Source organism: Salmo salar, chromosome ssa18 (genome assembly GCF_905237065.1).
Source record: "Salmo salar chromosome ssa18, Ssal_v3.1, whole genome shotgun sequence".
Taxonomy (NCBI): Eukaryota; Metazoa; Chordata; class Actinopteri; order Salmoniformes; family Salmonidae; genus Salmo; species Salmo salar.
In genome coordinates, this window is record NC_059459.1 from 19718984 (window position 1) to 19737136 (window position 18153).

Below are 18153 nucleotides of genomic sequence, written 5' to 3' on the forward strand. Positions count from 1 at the left end.
AATGGGACAAAATTCACCCAACTTATTGTGGGAAGCTTGTGGAAGGCTACCCGAAATGTTTGACCCAAATTAAACAATTTAAAGGCAATGCTACCAAATACTAATTGAGTGTATGTAAACTTCTGACCCACTGAGAATGTGATGAAAGAAATAAAAGTTGAAATAAATAATTCTCTCTACTATTATTCTGACATTTCACATTCTTAAAATAAAGTGGTGTTTCTAACTGACCTAAGACAGGGAGTTTTTACTCTGATGAAAATGTCAGGAATTGTGAAAAACAGTTTAAATGGATTTGGCTACGGTGTATGTAAACTTCTGACTTCAACTGTATCTGCATGGCTGTAAATCTGTTTGTTGATGTTTCTTTGCAATCACTACACTTTCACAAGGCATAGTGAGTTCATACTGAAAAGTAGCTCCTTAGTATGCCTACTCAACCTTAGTCTCATTAATCAGGCTGTAATACACAATTAATTGCCAATTCCTGCAAAATCGTGTAAATGTACACACCAGAAAGTTGAATAAAAGTTTTTTTTTTTTTTGAGACCCAGCCGGTATATGGTTGGTTTGGCACCAGGTAAAGTTAGATTTGCATTGGATATTCCATTCTCTCGCCAAAAGCTATTGAACCAAGCATGCCATGTCAATAAAATTGAAGATTCTGAATCAGGGGAGGATGGAGTGACAGGAAATAACTGACGGCCTTCCAGGTATTCATAGAACTATAGTTACATTCGTCAGTATGGTTGAAAGTATGGATGACTCATACCAACAAGGTCACGAGGAATAGCACTACTAACCTCTGAATTGGCAGATGAGGTAGTGGGCCCCTGACAATTTTCCATCGATGCGTAAATGGTTAGCCAATATGCCTGAGGCATACACCTTCAAGGTAGAGGCAGAGCGACCTGAGTGCAATAGTTTCTGAAGGAAGTTCAGTATAACAGGTACAGAGCAGGACACTGGTTACTCTGCCCCGGTAGAGCACCATTCGATAAAGAGCTTCCAGTGACCAGCATACATCTTCCTGGTACATGGGGCTCTGGCGTTCTGTAACGTCTCAATAATAATAGAGTCGCGGCTGATCAGTAAAGGGTCAAGCTCTTCAAAGGCCACACCCATAGCTGTAGTTGGTCTGGTCAGAGATGCCATATCCTGCCGTCCAACTGTGAGAGCAGGTCCTGTCTGTGAGGGAGCTGCCATGGCTCTCCCTCCAGAAGACTGAGGAGGGTTGGAAACCAGGATCTCGCTGGCTATCTGGGGGCTACAAGCAGCAGCCTGTGCTGAGCCTGAGAGACCCTGTGCAGCATTGCTAAGATCAGGGGGGTTGGAAGGAAAGCATACAGTAGGCCCTCTGGCCATGTGTGTTGTTAGGGCATCTATGTCCAGGGGGTTCTTTGACTCTGCCAGAGAGAACCAGAGGGAGCAGTGGGAAGTTTGCTCTGAGGTGAACAGGTTCACATGTGCTGTTCCATAGCGCTGACATATCATCCTCAATACTTGTGGGCGAAGTCTCCATTCCCCGGGGGCAGTTTCTGTTGCGACAAGAAGTCTGCCACCTCATTCACCTTGACTGGGAAATGAATGGCTTGTAGGGAGGCCAGGTGTGGTAGGGCCCATATCAAGAGCTGTTGGGCCACATGTAGGGACCCTACAGACCTCATATCACCTTGATGGTTGATGTGGAACACTGTCTATGTATTGTATGATCTTATCAGGTCATGTTTGTGTTTGAGAACCGGCAGAAAGTTATTCAGGGCTAGGTAAACTGTCTGAAGTTCCAGCACGTTGATGTGCGCTTTCCTCCAGCAGGGGCACCACTCTTCCCATACAGACCTGTTGCCAGACTGCTCCCCAGGAATTGATTCGAGTCGTACACCTGTAGTCAGGCAGGCTCTCTTCCTCCACGGCCTCCAGTAGCACACCCTTGACACCCGTATTTTGGTGTTTATGTTCCGGTTGGGGTCCAAGCAGAGGTCGTTGAACCACATTACATTTTAGTCATTTAGCAGACGCTCTTATCCAGAGCGACTTCCAGTAGTGAATGCATACATTTCATAAAAAAAAATCCCGTACTGGTCCCCCGTGGGAAACGAACCCACAACCCTGGCGTTGCAAACACCATGCTCTACCAACTGAGCCACACGAGACCACACTTGTAGTGAGACAGCAGGCTTTACGGTGTCAGTATGGAGGCCACCGCGAGCATGCCCATCAGTTGTTGGAACGTTCGTACCTTCAACTTATTAAACTGTAATTGTTGAGGAAGAAGAAGAATGCTGGCCACATGTTGAGGTGTTATACACGCCCTCATAGTGCGGGAGTTCAGAGCCATGACAAAGGTGACCAATTGGCTTGGTATGAAGTTCCTCTTTTCATTGTTCACGGTAAGACTCAGTGTGGTGACGTGGTTCAGTGTCAGCCCTGTGCCGTCGGCCGCAGATGAGCCAGTCGTCGAGATAAGTAAGAATCTACCCTGTAGGTGGAGAGAGCTCAGGACTGCGCTTACGCATCTTGTGAAGATGCGAGGAGCCAGGGAGAGACCGAAGGGTAATACCACAAACTGGTATACCCGGCCCTGGAAGGCGAACATTTAATCATTTTAAATGCAGAACTGGACGGAACCCTCCATCTTTCTTCGGAACCAGGAAATAGGTCAAGTAAAAGCCATCTTGCTGTTCTGATGCTTTTACTCGTGATCGCGCCCTGCAATCTCCTGGTTGAGGGTGCAAGCTTTCAGAGGGTCTGTGACTGAAGTCATTCTGATCCCTGAGAATGGTGGGGGCCGGTGTCAGAGCTGGAGCCTGTAACCTTGTGAGAGGGTCTGAGGAGTGAGATGCCAACGGCTGACCCCCGCCACTCAGTTTCTGCCCCTACGCCTGTTTGTGGGGGTGCTGACCACGGCTGCATCGCCGTCTGGGGCTGGCGAGAACCAGTGTTAGGATTGGTTGTAGGACCATAGGGGTGTGTAGGGCTGGGCCGAGTGAGAACAGTGAGTTTCACGCACATCAGGCCTAACCCTCTGCCACAATCTGATGCCTGGTTTCTGGGCTCCACAGCGGTGTAGCCTGACTCAGCTGTTTTCTATGTTCGATGGCCCACTCAGCCGCAGGGCCAAAGAGCAGTCCGGGGACTATTGGGACCATTCTCAGCGTCCGTCTGGAGTCATCGGACATTGGGGCTTGGGCAAGACAGTCGTCCTTTGACTATTTAAAACTCGAACGGATCACTTCCCTAGATAACTGTGTCTAGGAAGGTTGTTAGCCTAGCCAACTATAAGAAGTGAAATTCAGATTGCCTCCCCTAGGCATCCCTCTCCCCTGGTATTACTAGCACGCTACTAGCTAGCTAGTATACCAAACCAGCCTAGCTAACACTGTGTGTCGTCAGCTAGCTTACCAACTCCACCGAGCTGCCACTGTTGTCAGCTTGGTTAACCAGACAACAGCCATTCATGCGTTTTTCGCATAAAGAAGCCTACATTTAAACGTCCAGTACCAGTCAAAAGTTTGGACACACCTACTCATTCCAGGGTTTTTCTTCATTTTTACTATTTTCTACAATGTAGAATAATAGTGAAGACATCAAAACTAAAACTATGAAATAACACATATGGAATCATGTAGTAACTAAAAAAAAAGTGTCAAACAAATCAAAATATATTTTATATTCTTCAAAGTAGCCACCCCTTACCTTGACAGCTTTGCACACTCTTGGCATTCTCTCAACCAACTTCACCTGGAATGCTTTTCCAACAGTCTTGAAGGAGTTCCCACATATGCTGAGCACTTGTTGGCTGCTTTTCCTTCACTCCGCGATCCAACTCATCCCAAACTATCTCAATTGAGTCGAGGTCTGGTGATTGTGGAGGCCAGGTCATCTGATGCAGCACTCAATCACTCTCCTTCTTGGTCAATAGCCCTTATACCACCTGGAAGCATGTTGGGTCATTGTCCTGTTGAAAAACAAATGATAGTCCGACTAAGCTCAAACCAGATGGGATGGCGTGTCACTGCAGAATGCTGTGGTAGCCATGCTGGTTAAGTGTGCCTTGAATCCTAAATAAATCACAGACAGTGTCACCAGCAAAGCACCCCCACACCACCTCCTCCATGCTTCACGGTGGGAACCACACATGCAAAGATCATCCGTTCACCTACTCTGCGTCTCACAGAGACACGGTGGTTGGAACCACCAATCTCAAATTTGGACTCATCAGACCAAAGGACAGATTTCCACCAGTCTAATGTCCATTGCTCGTGTTTCTTGGCCGAAACAAGTCTCTTTTTATTGGTGTCCTTTAGTGGTTTCTTTGTAGCAATTCAACCATGAAGGCCTGATTCACACGTTCTCATCTGAACAGTTTATGTTGACATGTGTCTGTTACTTGAACTCTGAAGCATTTAATTGGGCTGCAATTTCTGAGGCTGGTAACTCCAATGAACTTATCCTCTGCAGCAGAGGTATCTCTGGGTATTCCTTTCCTGTGGCGGTCCTCATGAGGGCCAGTTTTATCATAGCGCTTGATGGTTTTTGCAACTGCACAATTTTCCGTATTGACTAACCTTCATGTCTTAAAGTAATGATGGACTGTCATTTCTCTTTGCTTATTTGAGCTGTTCTTGCCATAATATGGACTTGGTATTTTACCAAATAGGGCTATCTTCTGTATACCACCCCTACCTTGTCTCTGATTGGCTCCAACGCATTAAGAAATTATAGGCACACCTGTTAATTGAATCGCATTCCAGGTGACTACTTCATGAAGCTGGTTGAGAGAATGCCAAGATTGTGCAAAGCTATCATCAAGGCAAAGGGTGACTACTTTGAAGAATCTCAAATATATTTAGATTTGTTTAACACTTTTTTGGTTACTACATGAGTGTAGTGTTATTTCATAGTTTTGATGTATTCACTATTATTCTCCAATGTAGAAAATAGTACAAATAAAGAAAAACCCTGAAATTAGTAGGTATGTCCAAACTTTTGACTGGTACTGCATCGCTGCTGCTCCAGCCCTGTGGTCAAAACTACAGTAGGCTCACCCAAAATTATTTTCGAGTGCTGTACAACTCCCACCAGATTACTGTAGCTCTCTACCCTTACTGTGTGTTGTGGTAGCTGTTGTATACAGTCTCCGGTTACTAGTATACTAGTTCATTTGATTAATCAGTATTGCATAAGAAATATTTTGTAATTTTCTTCTACACATTCTGAGCTGAGAACACAAGATCACCATGATGCTGGGCATGCTTGGCTGATCCTCTTGTGAAGCTGAACTACAAGTAGAAGATGGTCTGACCTGTGCCCCCCCTCCCTAGGTGTTGACCACCTGCGTGAGGCCCTTTCTGACCACTGTATTAACTGTGCCATCCTGCCTGTGAAGGTGAGAGAAGCGCGGCTAGCCAGAGTCGAGGGCCTGGTTTTCACAGATAATTTACCAGCGTCTGGCATTGTTCGCCAGGACCCACCCAAGGCCACAAAGAGGGACAGCCCATGAAACCGATGCCCCCCGGCCCCTTCACCTGTAAAAAAAGTAAAAGCCTCACTCGTAAGATCGAATACTTCTCTTCTGAGATAGAGAAGCTAAAACGCTTTTGCATTCCTTCAAGCCCACTGAGTCGGGGCTCTCTAGCACTCCCTCCAGCATGGGGTACACAACAAAGGACACAGATAGCCGTGATGATGACCAGCTCTCCACTCGGGCATCTAACCGGCACTTTAGTGACCAGGGTGATGACACGCCCAACATGGTGGAGGTGCCAACCAGTGTTGTTTACCCATACAGTCACCGCTAAAGATGGGTCAGAGGAGTCAGAGGAGTCATTTCGATCACACGGAGTCAGAAGGAAGCTCTGCCTCACTACGCGCTGTCCTGCATGCAGCCTTAGCTAGGCTAGAGCTTGATGACCCTCAAGCCACAGCCTCTGCAGCTAACCCTTTATTTAACTAGGCAAGTCAGTAAGAACAAATTCTTATTTACAATGATGGCCTACCGGGGAACAGTGGGTTAACTGCCTTGTTCAGGGGCAGAACAACAGCATTTTACCTTGTCAGCTCAGGGATTCGATCCAGCAACCAACTCGACCTGTGCGGAGCACGAGGGATATAATTCATACTTTCAACCATACTGATGGTTTGAAAGGTATGAAGTAGAACCGAATAGTCAATATAAAACCTACCAGCTCTCTGAAAAGTCAGGTAAACAATACTATGAATATTTTGTCTCAAATGTCGAGACATTTAAGAACAACCCGCACAGACAACAGGTAGAGTAAGTTTAAATGTAATTGTATTAAACATTGTGGCTTGTAAGGAACATTTACACGATTTGGCAGGCATTAGTTTCAGGCTATATCCTATACAACAATTAATTGTGTATTACAGCCTGATTAAATCAGACTAACTCAACCTTCACAGCAAGGGAACAAACTGAGTAAAATTGACCAGACTACAACACAGATAATTGCAGGTAGCTAGATCAAGTATGGTGTAACCAGTGGTGGGAAAAGTACCCAATTGTAAATTGTCATTCCCTATATTAAACAAACCAGATGGCAACATTTTTTTTTTTTTTTTTAAATTTAAGTACTTTTGGGTGTCAGGGAAAACGTATGGAGTAAAAAGTACATTATTTTCTTTAGGAATGTAGTTAAGTAAAGTTGTCAAAAAATATAAATAGTGAAGTACAGATTTAAGTAGTACTTAAAGTATTTTTACTTAAGTACTTCACCCCACTGAGTGTAACAGAGTTTATGGTGTCCATTTATTTCCTCCAGTCTTTGCTTGTGTGGCTTAAAATAAGCAGCTAAAAATAGCACGTTATAGTTTGCTAAAATAAGCTGGCTTTCTTTAGCTTGTTAGCTACCAGATATTAAATGGAAATGTCAGCCAGCAACAGCTTTCAGTTTAGTCAAAGAGTACATTCGCTAAAAGGGCCAAAGGTTCCACATTTGACCGAACGGTTGGTGCGTTTGACATCGCTAGCTAGCTAACTGACAATATCAGGTTAAAGAGATTAAACAGGGTTGATAGCTAGCTCGAATAACATGTTAGCTAGTCAGGCAATGCAGCAAATCTAGTTAAATAGCTAGCTAGATGAAGAGACAAATTGCAAGCATGACAACTGATACAAAATATATGGTTGATAGATGGTGTAGCCCGATAATGTATAAATTCTGGTTGCTTGTACTTGCTACTTTGTAACGTCAGCTAGTTGACACTTACCGCATATAACATCACATTGGCGACTTGTAGCTATCAGAGGAATGTGGCGTAGCTATCGGGCGTACATTACATCAAAAAATATTCTTCTTAATTTCGAAATAAATCGTTTTAGGTTCCCTTATATTCCAATGGGTAGACGATATAAATGCAACACCGTTGAACGTAACGTTAGTCGGGATGGTTTGGGGTTGTTTTCGTGAGTAGGTGGTTTTAACCTATGTGAAGCTAGCTACAATAACGACTAGCCACAATAGTGGACTTCGCGGTTCGCCTTCAAAATAAAAAGTGCCTCATTGAAAGTGATGTAAACGGATACAAATAGCGGAATCGTGACATAATTGAACTAGATAATGCTTAACAAGTTTGGAATATTAACAAATGACAATTAGTTAATTTGACCTCCGAAAAATATAATCTGTTGAAATCGCACTGTGGATGTATTGATTTAAGAATTGCATTGGGGGCATACTTATATTTCACGTACTTATGGATTGTGGAGTCATGAAATGGGTTATCAGTCTACTCAGTGACACTGACAGAACACAACTGCGAAGAGTTTACACACATAGAAGCATTGTAGCTCTTATTGCGGGACTTTAACTGTGGGAATTAACCTCACAATTCAGCCTATTGTACATATTGACATTCATATATCACTGTACAGCCTTACCTATGGATTGTGGATCCATAAAATGGGGTATCAGCCTACTCAGACAGAGGTGAGACTGATACCCCAGAGCATCACTCTGGGCGAGCTCCCTGCCATCCAGGACCCCTATAAGGGGCAGTATCAGAGGAAGGCCCTACACATTTGAGTCCGGCCGATATTAGCCTTTTATGGATGTATTTTCATTGGCATTTAATCTACCGAAAAGGGCCGATATAAACTGTGGAGAAAACGCTTGGGGAAAAGCCGTTCTTCATAGAATTTGACTTTATTGTTGCATTTTATTATTTGTCCTGAAGAGGGCACTCTTTGCATGGCTATAAGCCTATCTTGGCTTGGCGGTCTACAGCAAAACTCGACACTATAACCACAGATAGAACCATGACACAGATATTTCACTGTAAATCTGAAGCATCCGCTTGGCCTTTCCACTCACTACCAGATATGTTAGTGAGAGGAGGCCCATTGGCCGGCAGTGGGAGAAGATGGAACGAGATGGATTTTGGCCGACATTCTGCCACTCAGTACAGTTTTCTGTTCCCAAAACTAAAATATGTTACGAACAATGTGGACAAAGGTTTGTAGACTTTATATTTTGCCAAAGTTGAAAAAAAAAAGCGTTGTTTAGGAGTGTAACGGTGAATTGAGTTATTGCACACGCGCACTTCACAGAAAAATAATTATGCAAACTCTTGCTAGGCACTAGGACTCATTGTTCCCATTAAAACTAAAATAGACTACACAGTCTGTCGTTTCCAAAGTGCAAAACATGCGCACTGGCTTTATACTGTTTACGTGAAATGTCATGACATTTTTTTTTAATGTTATGCCCAAATGTAAAGCAAGTGCCATGCTGAACGTTCAAACGATGTCCTAACATTAACGTTACACCCCTTTAGTGAAGCCCGCGAAATCTGGTGTGTTATATTTGGTTTTGGCTAAGGCTATTCCTCAAGCTCTGTCATTTAAATGTTTCCAGAGACACTAAAAGAATACCAGGTTACAAAGTAGTGCCTCGTAGCTACGTTTTGATGTTTGGGTTGTCACTTGTCAGGGACACGTCCAAATTCACGTTTCGCTTCGATGGGGGGTGGGGACGTCCCAATGACCCTGTATAGCAATGCATTCGGTGGCTATAGCTTTACAATCTATGAAAACATATCTAAATACCAATACATTGAAATGTGTCGTCATTGTTTTCCAGCTGGCTAGCATGAGGCAGCTCAGTCTTCAGAGCCTAGGCAACAGTTTTTTCTGGAATCAGTGCAGTTTATCTTCCTTTCACTAAAATCAGTTTTTCCCCATACAAAAACCTCATCTTCCTGGTGCTCCTAAATGTTATGTGGCGCTTACATTCATGTTCTTTCCTCAAATTTAAGAAATATGCTTTCTGTTTAGAACTACCTTTGTAGGGCTGCACCATTTTCTTTTCATTCCAGCTATAATAATTGAAATAATCAGATATTGCTCTAAAATCGGATGCAAAAATCCCATATGGTCGGGCGCTATTAAAATTGTCATACTCCATCCACCCAAGTCATAGACTTCTTTCTGCTACCACACAGCAAGTGGTACAGATGCAAAGTCTGGAACCAACAGGACCATGAACAGCTTCTACCATAAACTTCTAAGCCATAAACTGCTAAATAGTTAACCAGATAGCTACTTGGTAGTGGTGTTGCGGGTCAGCTGTTTGTTCACCCGCACCCAATTGCTAATAACCCATCCGCAACCACCAAACTGATGTGTTTATATGTGATAAAGTGAAAAGCTGAGGCCTGCACCCAACCCTAACCCTCTAATATAGAACATGCGGTATAGGCTATGATCAGATTGCGGAAAGATTTTTTGGCAGATTTAGTTATGTTTCTGCTTATAATTTCCAACATTTTGTAGGCTATTTGTTAGTCAACTTGTCTATAATTAGTAACATGCAGCTTCTCTTATGTAATAATATTTGAAGACTAAATCAACTCTTGCTTACCAAAATAATTTCATAAATTGATAGAATGAATGCTTCAATCTAGTTGACATCGGTAAAGTTCTCTGTGATCCAGTAGCAGTGCATGGGTAAAATCACTGGGGAAGCCAAGCCACACATTACAACCTGTGTTGTGATAAATGCATTGTTGTTTGTTCTTGCGACCGTGATATAGGCTAGAGGCCTAAGGCCAAGACAATAAGACACAGCGGAAGAATAAATTCAACCAAACCTTTGTTTCATCACAAAACTGGAACGCAACCTCTGTCTGGTGAAGTTCACAAAGCATATTTAATGTAACAAACAGTTACATGACCTACAGCATGGTCAAGCAAGTTAATGTTTCTGACATTTTTGGATCACTAAACAACTAGCCTATTGATTTAGAACCACAGAGTTACCGCAAGTCGCAAAGAAAACAGGAGCTGCCTCAACTATTCCAGCACCGTTTCAACTTTAACATCATGAAATCACCTATGCTTAGTCTAATGCAGTGACCACTAAAAGATATCAAAAACAATTTTGTCCAATCAACTTAAGCTAAATATGATGTGGCTGTCTATGGTTATGATTTCTGTGTGTGTGAGACTCACCCTACAGAGAAACGCTAATGTCATCTTCCTCTCTTTCTTGTTGAATAAATGGTCTCACTGTCATACATTACACATTAATTTTTTTGTCTAAAAATCTTGCTCGCTTGGCTAACTTCCTTTCATGGGCAACGTTAGCTAGTTAACATTAGCCTTCTACATCTAGCTACATATTGAACTTCCATCCTCTCTGGCCAAGGGGCACAATGTATGAATTTATGGTTGATGAGAGTCGCCATTATAATCATTGCCCAGTATGGACAATTAAGTTAAACCACAAGTCAAAATCCCTATCTCCATCCATGGTTAATTTAGGTAAGGGCTAATTTTAGCTAACTAGCTAGCCACTGGAGGACAACAACACAATGAGATGCATAACGAGTGACATATGCTCTCGATGAGATTGGAGTGAAGCCATATCCAAACTGTCTTTGGTGTGCCAAGACCATTCACAGTTGAGCTCAACGCTGATTGGCCGTATTTTCTTCTTTTTTTATCATCAATGGAGGCCAAATGATCCCTGGCTTCCCTTGCATTCAATGCTACGGGCGGCAACGTCATACTCTTTTGGACCAGACAACATCATGATGGCCTTCACATATTATGAAACAATTATAAAACACAGAGAGACAAAATATAAAATCTTTTTTTTCTTGGATCAATTTTTTGGGGGAAGCCTGGCTTTCCTTGGCATCCATGAACACAAGCCACTGCTGTGATCTCTGATTCTTTGCGGAGCAAAGACATTTAGGGACCGAGGAGAAAATGCAATAACTCTAAAGAAATGGGCAAGATTTTGATAGCAAAATTTCCAAATGACATCAGTTTGACTGGTTGTAAGCAAATAGAAAGCTATGTAAACGACCTAATGTGTTTTGATAAGATTTAAGTTCGGCTTGGATGCATATTTTATGTAGCCTAGTTGAAATACTATCAGCTTTTATGATGCCTATATATACACAGAACAAAAATATAAATGCAACATGTAAAGTGTTGAAAGATCACAGAATCTTTCCACACACAAAAACCTTATATCCTCTCATTTTGTGCACACATTTGTTTACATCCCTATTAGTGAACAGTTCTCCTTTGCCAAGATAATCCACCCACCTGACAGGTGTGGCATATCATGAAGCTGATTAAACAGCATGATCATTACACAGGTGCACTTTGTGCTGGGGACAATAAAAGACCATTAAAAACCAGACAGCTGATGAAACGGAGGAATATTTCTGTCTGTAATAAAGCCCTTTTGTGGGGAAAAACTCATTCTGATTGGTTGGGCCTGGCTCCCCAGTGGGTGGGCCTGGCTCCCCAGTGGGTGGGCTTGGCTCTCAAGTGGGTGGGCATATGCCCACCCAGGCCTACCCATGGCTGCGCCCCTGCCCAGTCATGTGAAATCCATAGATTAGGGTCAAATGAATTCATTTAAATTGACTGATTTCCTAATTTGAACTGTAACTCAGTAAAATCATTAATTGTTGCATGTTGCATTTATATTTTTGTTCAGTATAGATATCACCTCTACAGATGGTATCTAACTGCACACTCATTATCTCAAGATGCTGAAAGACAGAAATCATATTTCTCCACTCCTGTTCCCGAGTCAAAATTTAGTCTACATTTAGTGTATACTTTTACTGCAACAAATGTTTAATTCTGCAGAAGTAAATATTAAGGCTATGTGAGAGGTTATAAACCTACAGACAGTGTCCAGATTTCAGCTTCCAGTTGAACAGAAGGCTACAGTTCCCTTGACGTGCCATAGGCTTATCTGAAGTTCCTGTCTTGTGACTGTCGAATTTGTATAGCGCCTCACAATCATCACACATAATATCATCCTCTTTTACCATTTCACCAAATCTTTCCCAAACATTAGGCATACTTTTCTGGCTCTCCCTTCTGTTTATTTTCAACTCTCCATTTCGCAGCTTTTCTATTATTGAAATAAACTCCGACAGTCCTTTTTGCCTCCGTGGATCGACTAACATTTTCTGACCATTCCCAAAAGCATTTGGTGATATGTATATAGGGCAGCAGCCTCTAAGGTGCAGAGTTATGTAACCGTGTGGAAGCCGCCTAGTGATGACTATTTAACAGTCTGATGGCCTTGATATAGAAGCTGTTTTTCAGTCTCTCGGTCCCAGCTTTGATGCACCTGTACTGACCTCGCCTTCTGGATGATAGCAGGGTGAACAGGCCATGGCTCAGGTGGTTGTTGTCCTTGATGATCTTTTTGGCCTTCCTCTGACATCGGGTGCTGTAGGTGTCCTGGAGGGCAGGTAGTTTTCCCCGGGTGATGCGTTGGGCAGATTGCACCACCCTCTGGAGAGCCCAGCGGTTGCGGGCGGTGTAGTTGCCGTACCAGGTGGTGATACAGCCTGACGGGATGCTCTCAATTGTGCATCTGTAAAAGTTTGTGAGGGTTTTATGTGCCAGCCAAATTTCTTCAGCCTCCTGAGGTTGAAGAGGCGCTGTTACGGCTTCTTCACCACATTGTCTGTGTGGGTGGACCATTTCAGATCGTCAGTGACGTGTACGCCGAGGGGCGTGCTCCCTCTGCTGTTTCCTGAAGTCTACGATCAGCTCGTTTGATTAGTCGACATTGAGTGAGAGGTTATTTTCCTGGCCTCACACTCCCTGGCCTCCCTGTAGGCTGTCTCGTCATTGTTGGTAATCAGGCCTACTACTGTTGTGTCGTCTGCAAACTTGATGATTGAGTTGGAGACGTGCGTGGCCACGCAGTCATGGTTGAACAGGGAGTACAGGAGGGGGCTGAGCACTCACCCTTGTGGGGCCCCTGTGTTGAGGATCAGCGAAGTGAAGGTGTTGTTTCCTACCTTCACCACCTGCGGTTGGCCCGTCAGGAAGTCCAGAACCCAGTTGCACAGGGCGGGGTTCAGACCCAGGGCCCAAGCTTAATGATGAGCTTGGAGGGTACTATGGTTTTCAGGTCTCTCCAGAGATGTTCGATTGGGTTCAAGTCCGGGCTCTGGCTGGGCCACTCAAGGACATTCAGAGACTTGTCCCAAAGCCACTCCTGCATTGTCTTGGCTGTGTGTTTAGGGTCGTTGTCCTGTTGGAAGGTGAACCTTTGTCCCAGTCTGAGGTCCTGAGCACTCTGGAGCAGGTTTTCATCAAGGATCTCTCTGTACTTTGCTCCGTTCATCTTTCTCTTAATCCTGACTAGTCTCCCAGCCCCTGCTGCTGAAAAATATCCCCACAGCATGATGCTACCACCCCCATGCTTCACTGTAGGAATGGTGTCAGGTTTCCTCCAGACGTGGCACATGGCATTCAGGCCAAAGAGTTCAATCTTGATTTCAGACCAGAGAATCTTGTTTCTCATTGGTCTGAGAGTCCTTTAGGTGCTTTTTGACAAACTCTAAGTGGGCTGTCATGTGCCTTTTACCTAGAAGTGGCTTCCGTCTGGCCACTCTACCATAAAGGCCTGATTGGAGGAGTGCTGCAAAGATGGTTGTCCTTCTGGAAGGTTCTCCCATCTCCACAGAGGAACTCTGGAGCACCATCAGAGTGACCATTGGCTTCTTTGTCACCTCCCTGACCAAGCCCCTTCTCCTCCGAGTGCTCAGTTTGGTTCCGAACTTCTTCTATTTAAGAATGATGGAGGCCACGGTGTTTTTGGGGACCTTCAATGCTGCAGAAATGTTTTGTTACCCTTCCCCAGATCTGTGCCTCAACACAATCCTGTCTCTGAGCTCTGCGGACAATTCCTTTGACCTCATGGCTTGGTTTTTGCTCTGCCATGCACTGTCAACCTATGGGACCTTATATAGACAGGTGTGTGCCTTTCCAAATCATGGACTCAAATCAAGTTGTAAAAACATCTCAAGGATGATCAATGGAAACAGGATGCACCTGAGCTCAATTTCGAGTCTCATAGCAAAGGGTCTGAATACTTATGTTAATAGGGTATCTGTTTTTTTATATTTAATAGATTTGCTAACATTTCTAAAACCCCTTTTCTGCTTTGTCATAATGGGGTATTGTGTGTAGATTGATGAGATTTTTTTTTTTTAATCAATTTTAGAATAAGGCTGTAACAGTAGCAAAATGTGAAAAGGGGATGTGGTCTGAATACTTTCCGAATGCACTGTAAATGTAGCCTATAAATATAAATGACAAAATAATTATACATTTATGGATTTAAGGTATTATTTTCTCTTTATTCAACCCCCTCCGCCACCTACCTGCCTTTCATCCACACAATATCTAATGACCCTAAACCCGCCGGCTATGCGTTCTAATGAATGACATGGAAGGTGTGTTCCACAACGCGCTAGCAGAGTGGAACTGACCTTCCACAGAGTTGCATTATTTTCCAGAGAACCTATAGAGCCCCCAGTTTATTATCCCTTTTATACTTTTATAATTTAACAAGTCACTAGAAATGTGTTCATTTCCCAGTAGAAATGTTTTCAACATCCACTGAACTAGCTAGCAAATTTACTAGATAGCTACAGTAGTTGCCATGGTAACCAAACAGACTTGCTAGTTTAGCTGCCCAAACCATCAGTCCTAGCACGCTATTATGAAAATCGAATTCAACAATACCAATACTGTTTTAAAATTTGACTTTTACTTTCAAAAGCAGCTCAAACAAAACATGTAAAAATTAACTATACAGTGCTTTATAGGGAAATAATGCACGCTCTAGAAAACCCTTCAAGTCACTCAGAAAGGAGTATTCAACAATGCCATGGTATAATTAAGCAATAAGGCCCGAGGAGATGTGGTATATGGCCAATATACCATGGCTATGGGCTGATCTTATGCACAATGCATTGCGGAGTGCCTGGACACAGCCCTTAGCCGTGGTATATTGGCCATATATCACAAACCCCCGAGGTGCCTTATTGCTATTATAAACTGGTTACGAATGTAATTAGAGCAGGAAAAATAAATGTTTTGTTATACCCGTGGTATACGATCTGATATAGCACAGCTGTAAGCCAATCAGCATTCAGGGATCGAACCACCCAGTTTATAAAGCCTATTATAAACTGGATGGTTCGAGCCCTGAATGCTGATTTGCTGAAAGCTATATTTATCAGACCATATACCAAAACATGTATTTTTACTGCTCTAATTACATTGGTAACCGGTTTATAATAGCAATAAGGCTTCTCGGGGGTTTGTGATATATGGCCAATATACCACGGCTTAGGGCTGTATACAGGCACTCCGCTTTGAGTAGGCTACAGATTAAATAGAAAAAACTTCACAGGGTGGCGAAAGTGCACGTGATGAGCTAGATGCTCCTTTGCAATAAATATCGAGGGTCTTATTCTGGTGATATGATTGATGCTTTTATAATAATAATCTCATAATGTATGTAGCCTACACGCACTGTATCAGCGAGCTGTTGGCTAGAGCACACATGCCAAGATCAGAGTGAGCACATTTGATATATAACGCAACAGTTTGTGACAAAACCATCAGTAGAGTTGAACATGCGATGGAAACCCATTTAACTTGTATTTTTCATTCAATAAATGGGAATTTAACCACAAACGTTGTTTTTATGTGCACTACGTCATCACGCACATACTTTTATCCTCAATAAGTCAGTTTGATGGAAACACATTTCTGGTGTGAAAATGCACATGATTTTATGCAGATTATAGAATATTCGCATGAAACCCTGTCGCAAATTGAACGCAAACCTAGCTAATGAGCAACTTTTATTTTGAAGGCAAAACTCAAATTCCACTATTGTGGCTAGCTTCACATAGGTGTGGTTTTGTGACCTGCTTGGGTAAAGGCAAATATGTGCAAATTTGGAAGTCCAACCAGCAATGAACACTGGGTTATCTGTCATGATAAAATGTAAAATTATTAAGATTTTTTGCTCAAGATTGATATGTGTGTTAATTTTGATTACTAAAAAGTAGCCTGAATCATTTTGTTATCACAATAGTTAACATTTTTTACTATTTACTTAAAAGAAAAGATGAGTATGGCCAATTAATAATAGATTTATTTTATATATTTGATATATAGTGTTTTCCATTAAAGACAATCTCAAAGACACTTTAAAAATCAAAAACTAAATGTAGGGTTCTGGCAGTTGCAGGTCTTGACATGGCGATGGTCATGTCAAGACGCCTGGATAGGTTTTTTACGTATATCAGCTGACCACATAATGTTATTGCAATCTGGTGCCCAACGGCACAGTCAATGACGTGGCACGCAACCATTGGTTGACGCATGCAACGTCTGAGCAGTAGAACACAACACATGTGTTGATGCAGTTCAGAAAGGCAGTAGCGGAGGGAGTGATGATGGTACAGGGAGAGAGAAGCGCCAGTCGGGTAGACAGGCCCGGAGCTCGTCTGCATGATTTAAGAGGCCACTTATCAACATTAATGCAATTAAGGTTGCCAAAATGAGTTGGCTCTGATATCTAACAACCATGGTTAGACTAACAATATGATGTCCAAAATGCACTGGAATGGGCTGTTTTCTGTTACTTGATTGGAATAAAGTGTGTTGTACTCTCAAAACTGTCAACACTCCATACCCAACTGTGTGCCTGTGAGATAGATGACCCAGCTAATGGTCTGTCACCAAAGGGGCATGTGCTATGCGTGTTTGGCTCCAAACTCGCCCAAGTGCTGCTACTACTACAGTACATGTGTTGCAACATACTGTATGGCTGAATCCCAAATCATCCAATTCCCTCCGGCCCTCCATTTGCACGTTCACGCATTCCTCCATCATATGCACAAGTGTCCCAAAGCTGAGGGAGTGAAAACGATTGAGGATTTAGGGACTAATTAGACCCTCCAATAGCCACGTCGACCAAGGCTGCAGGCTCCAGAGCGAAGTGCTATCCCAACACGCACCGCAATATATGTTTAGAATTTGCTCAATTTCATACAAACTAATTGAAAGGTGTGCTTAATCATATGACGTGTGTTTGTTTGTGACTGACTTGACATATAAAACAAATGAAATACCCCCCAAATTAAAATGTTTTACTGTAACATCTTGTTAAACAACTGGAGGATTTGTTTAATTTAATGTTTTATTATTTAAATGTGAACATGAATTGCATCATTCAAGTCACCAGTGTGTTCTGAAGTTAATAGGTTTATTGATCCCCTCGCCACTCTATGGAAGTCTCCTTCGGTTATCACTGGGGCCTTTTCTCGTTTGGGCAAGTCCATCTTCCGCCCTCTCTCTCATTGATAAGTGGTCAAGTGGTTGATAGCCTCCTTTTGGCAAGGAAGCACAAGTGTATCCTACCTGAGTCTTTAGCGGAAGAGTTTTGAAATCTGTTTGTATAAGCAATTCTTTTCTCAAAGGAGAATAGCATGCGAACATTTAAAACGATATGCTACTTTCATCTGGAAAATGTCTCGCACAACTAGCTACATTTGTTTTTATGACTTTATAAATGTATTTTGGAATTCCACCCTGTAAACGTAATTTGCCTGGTGAGGCACGATTGGAGGAGTCTCATTTCATACGAGCACATTTTCGTAAATTTTCCCTCTCTTTGATTACCTTACCTTTTTCAAAAGGAAGCCTCAGAGAACGGAGAATAGAGGATGCAGGAGTTGAACAAATCCAATTGAGAAAAGGCCTAGATCGTATACAGCTATGGACAGAAGTGACTTTATGTAGCAGGTTAGAACAGCGCATATAAACCTGGGACA

General features: G+C 42.7%; 1 protein-coding gene across 1 annotated transcript in view; it reads right to left on the reverse strand.

Annotated features, from left to right (window-relative positions):
* The window catches only part of LOC106577006 (phosphatidylcholine:ceramide cholinephosphotransferase 1), a 44983-nt gene extending 37499 nt beyond the window's left edge, over positions 1–7484 (reverse strand). Inside the window, exon 1 of the mRNA XM_014154639.2 lies at positions 7231–7484. The gene's annotated coding sequence lies outside the window, so the exon portion shown is untranslated. The remainder of the gene's footprint in view (positions 1–7230) is intronic.
* Positions 7485–18153: the final 10669 nt, after the last annotated feature.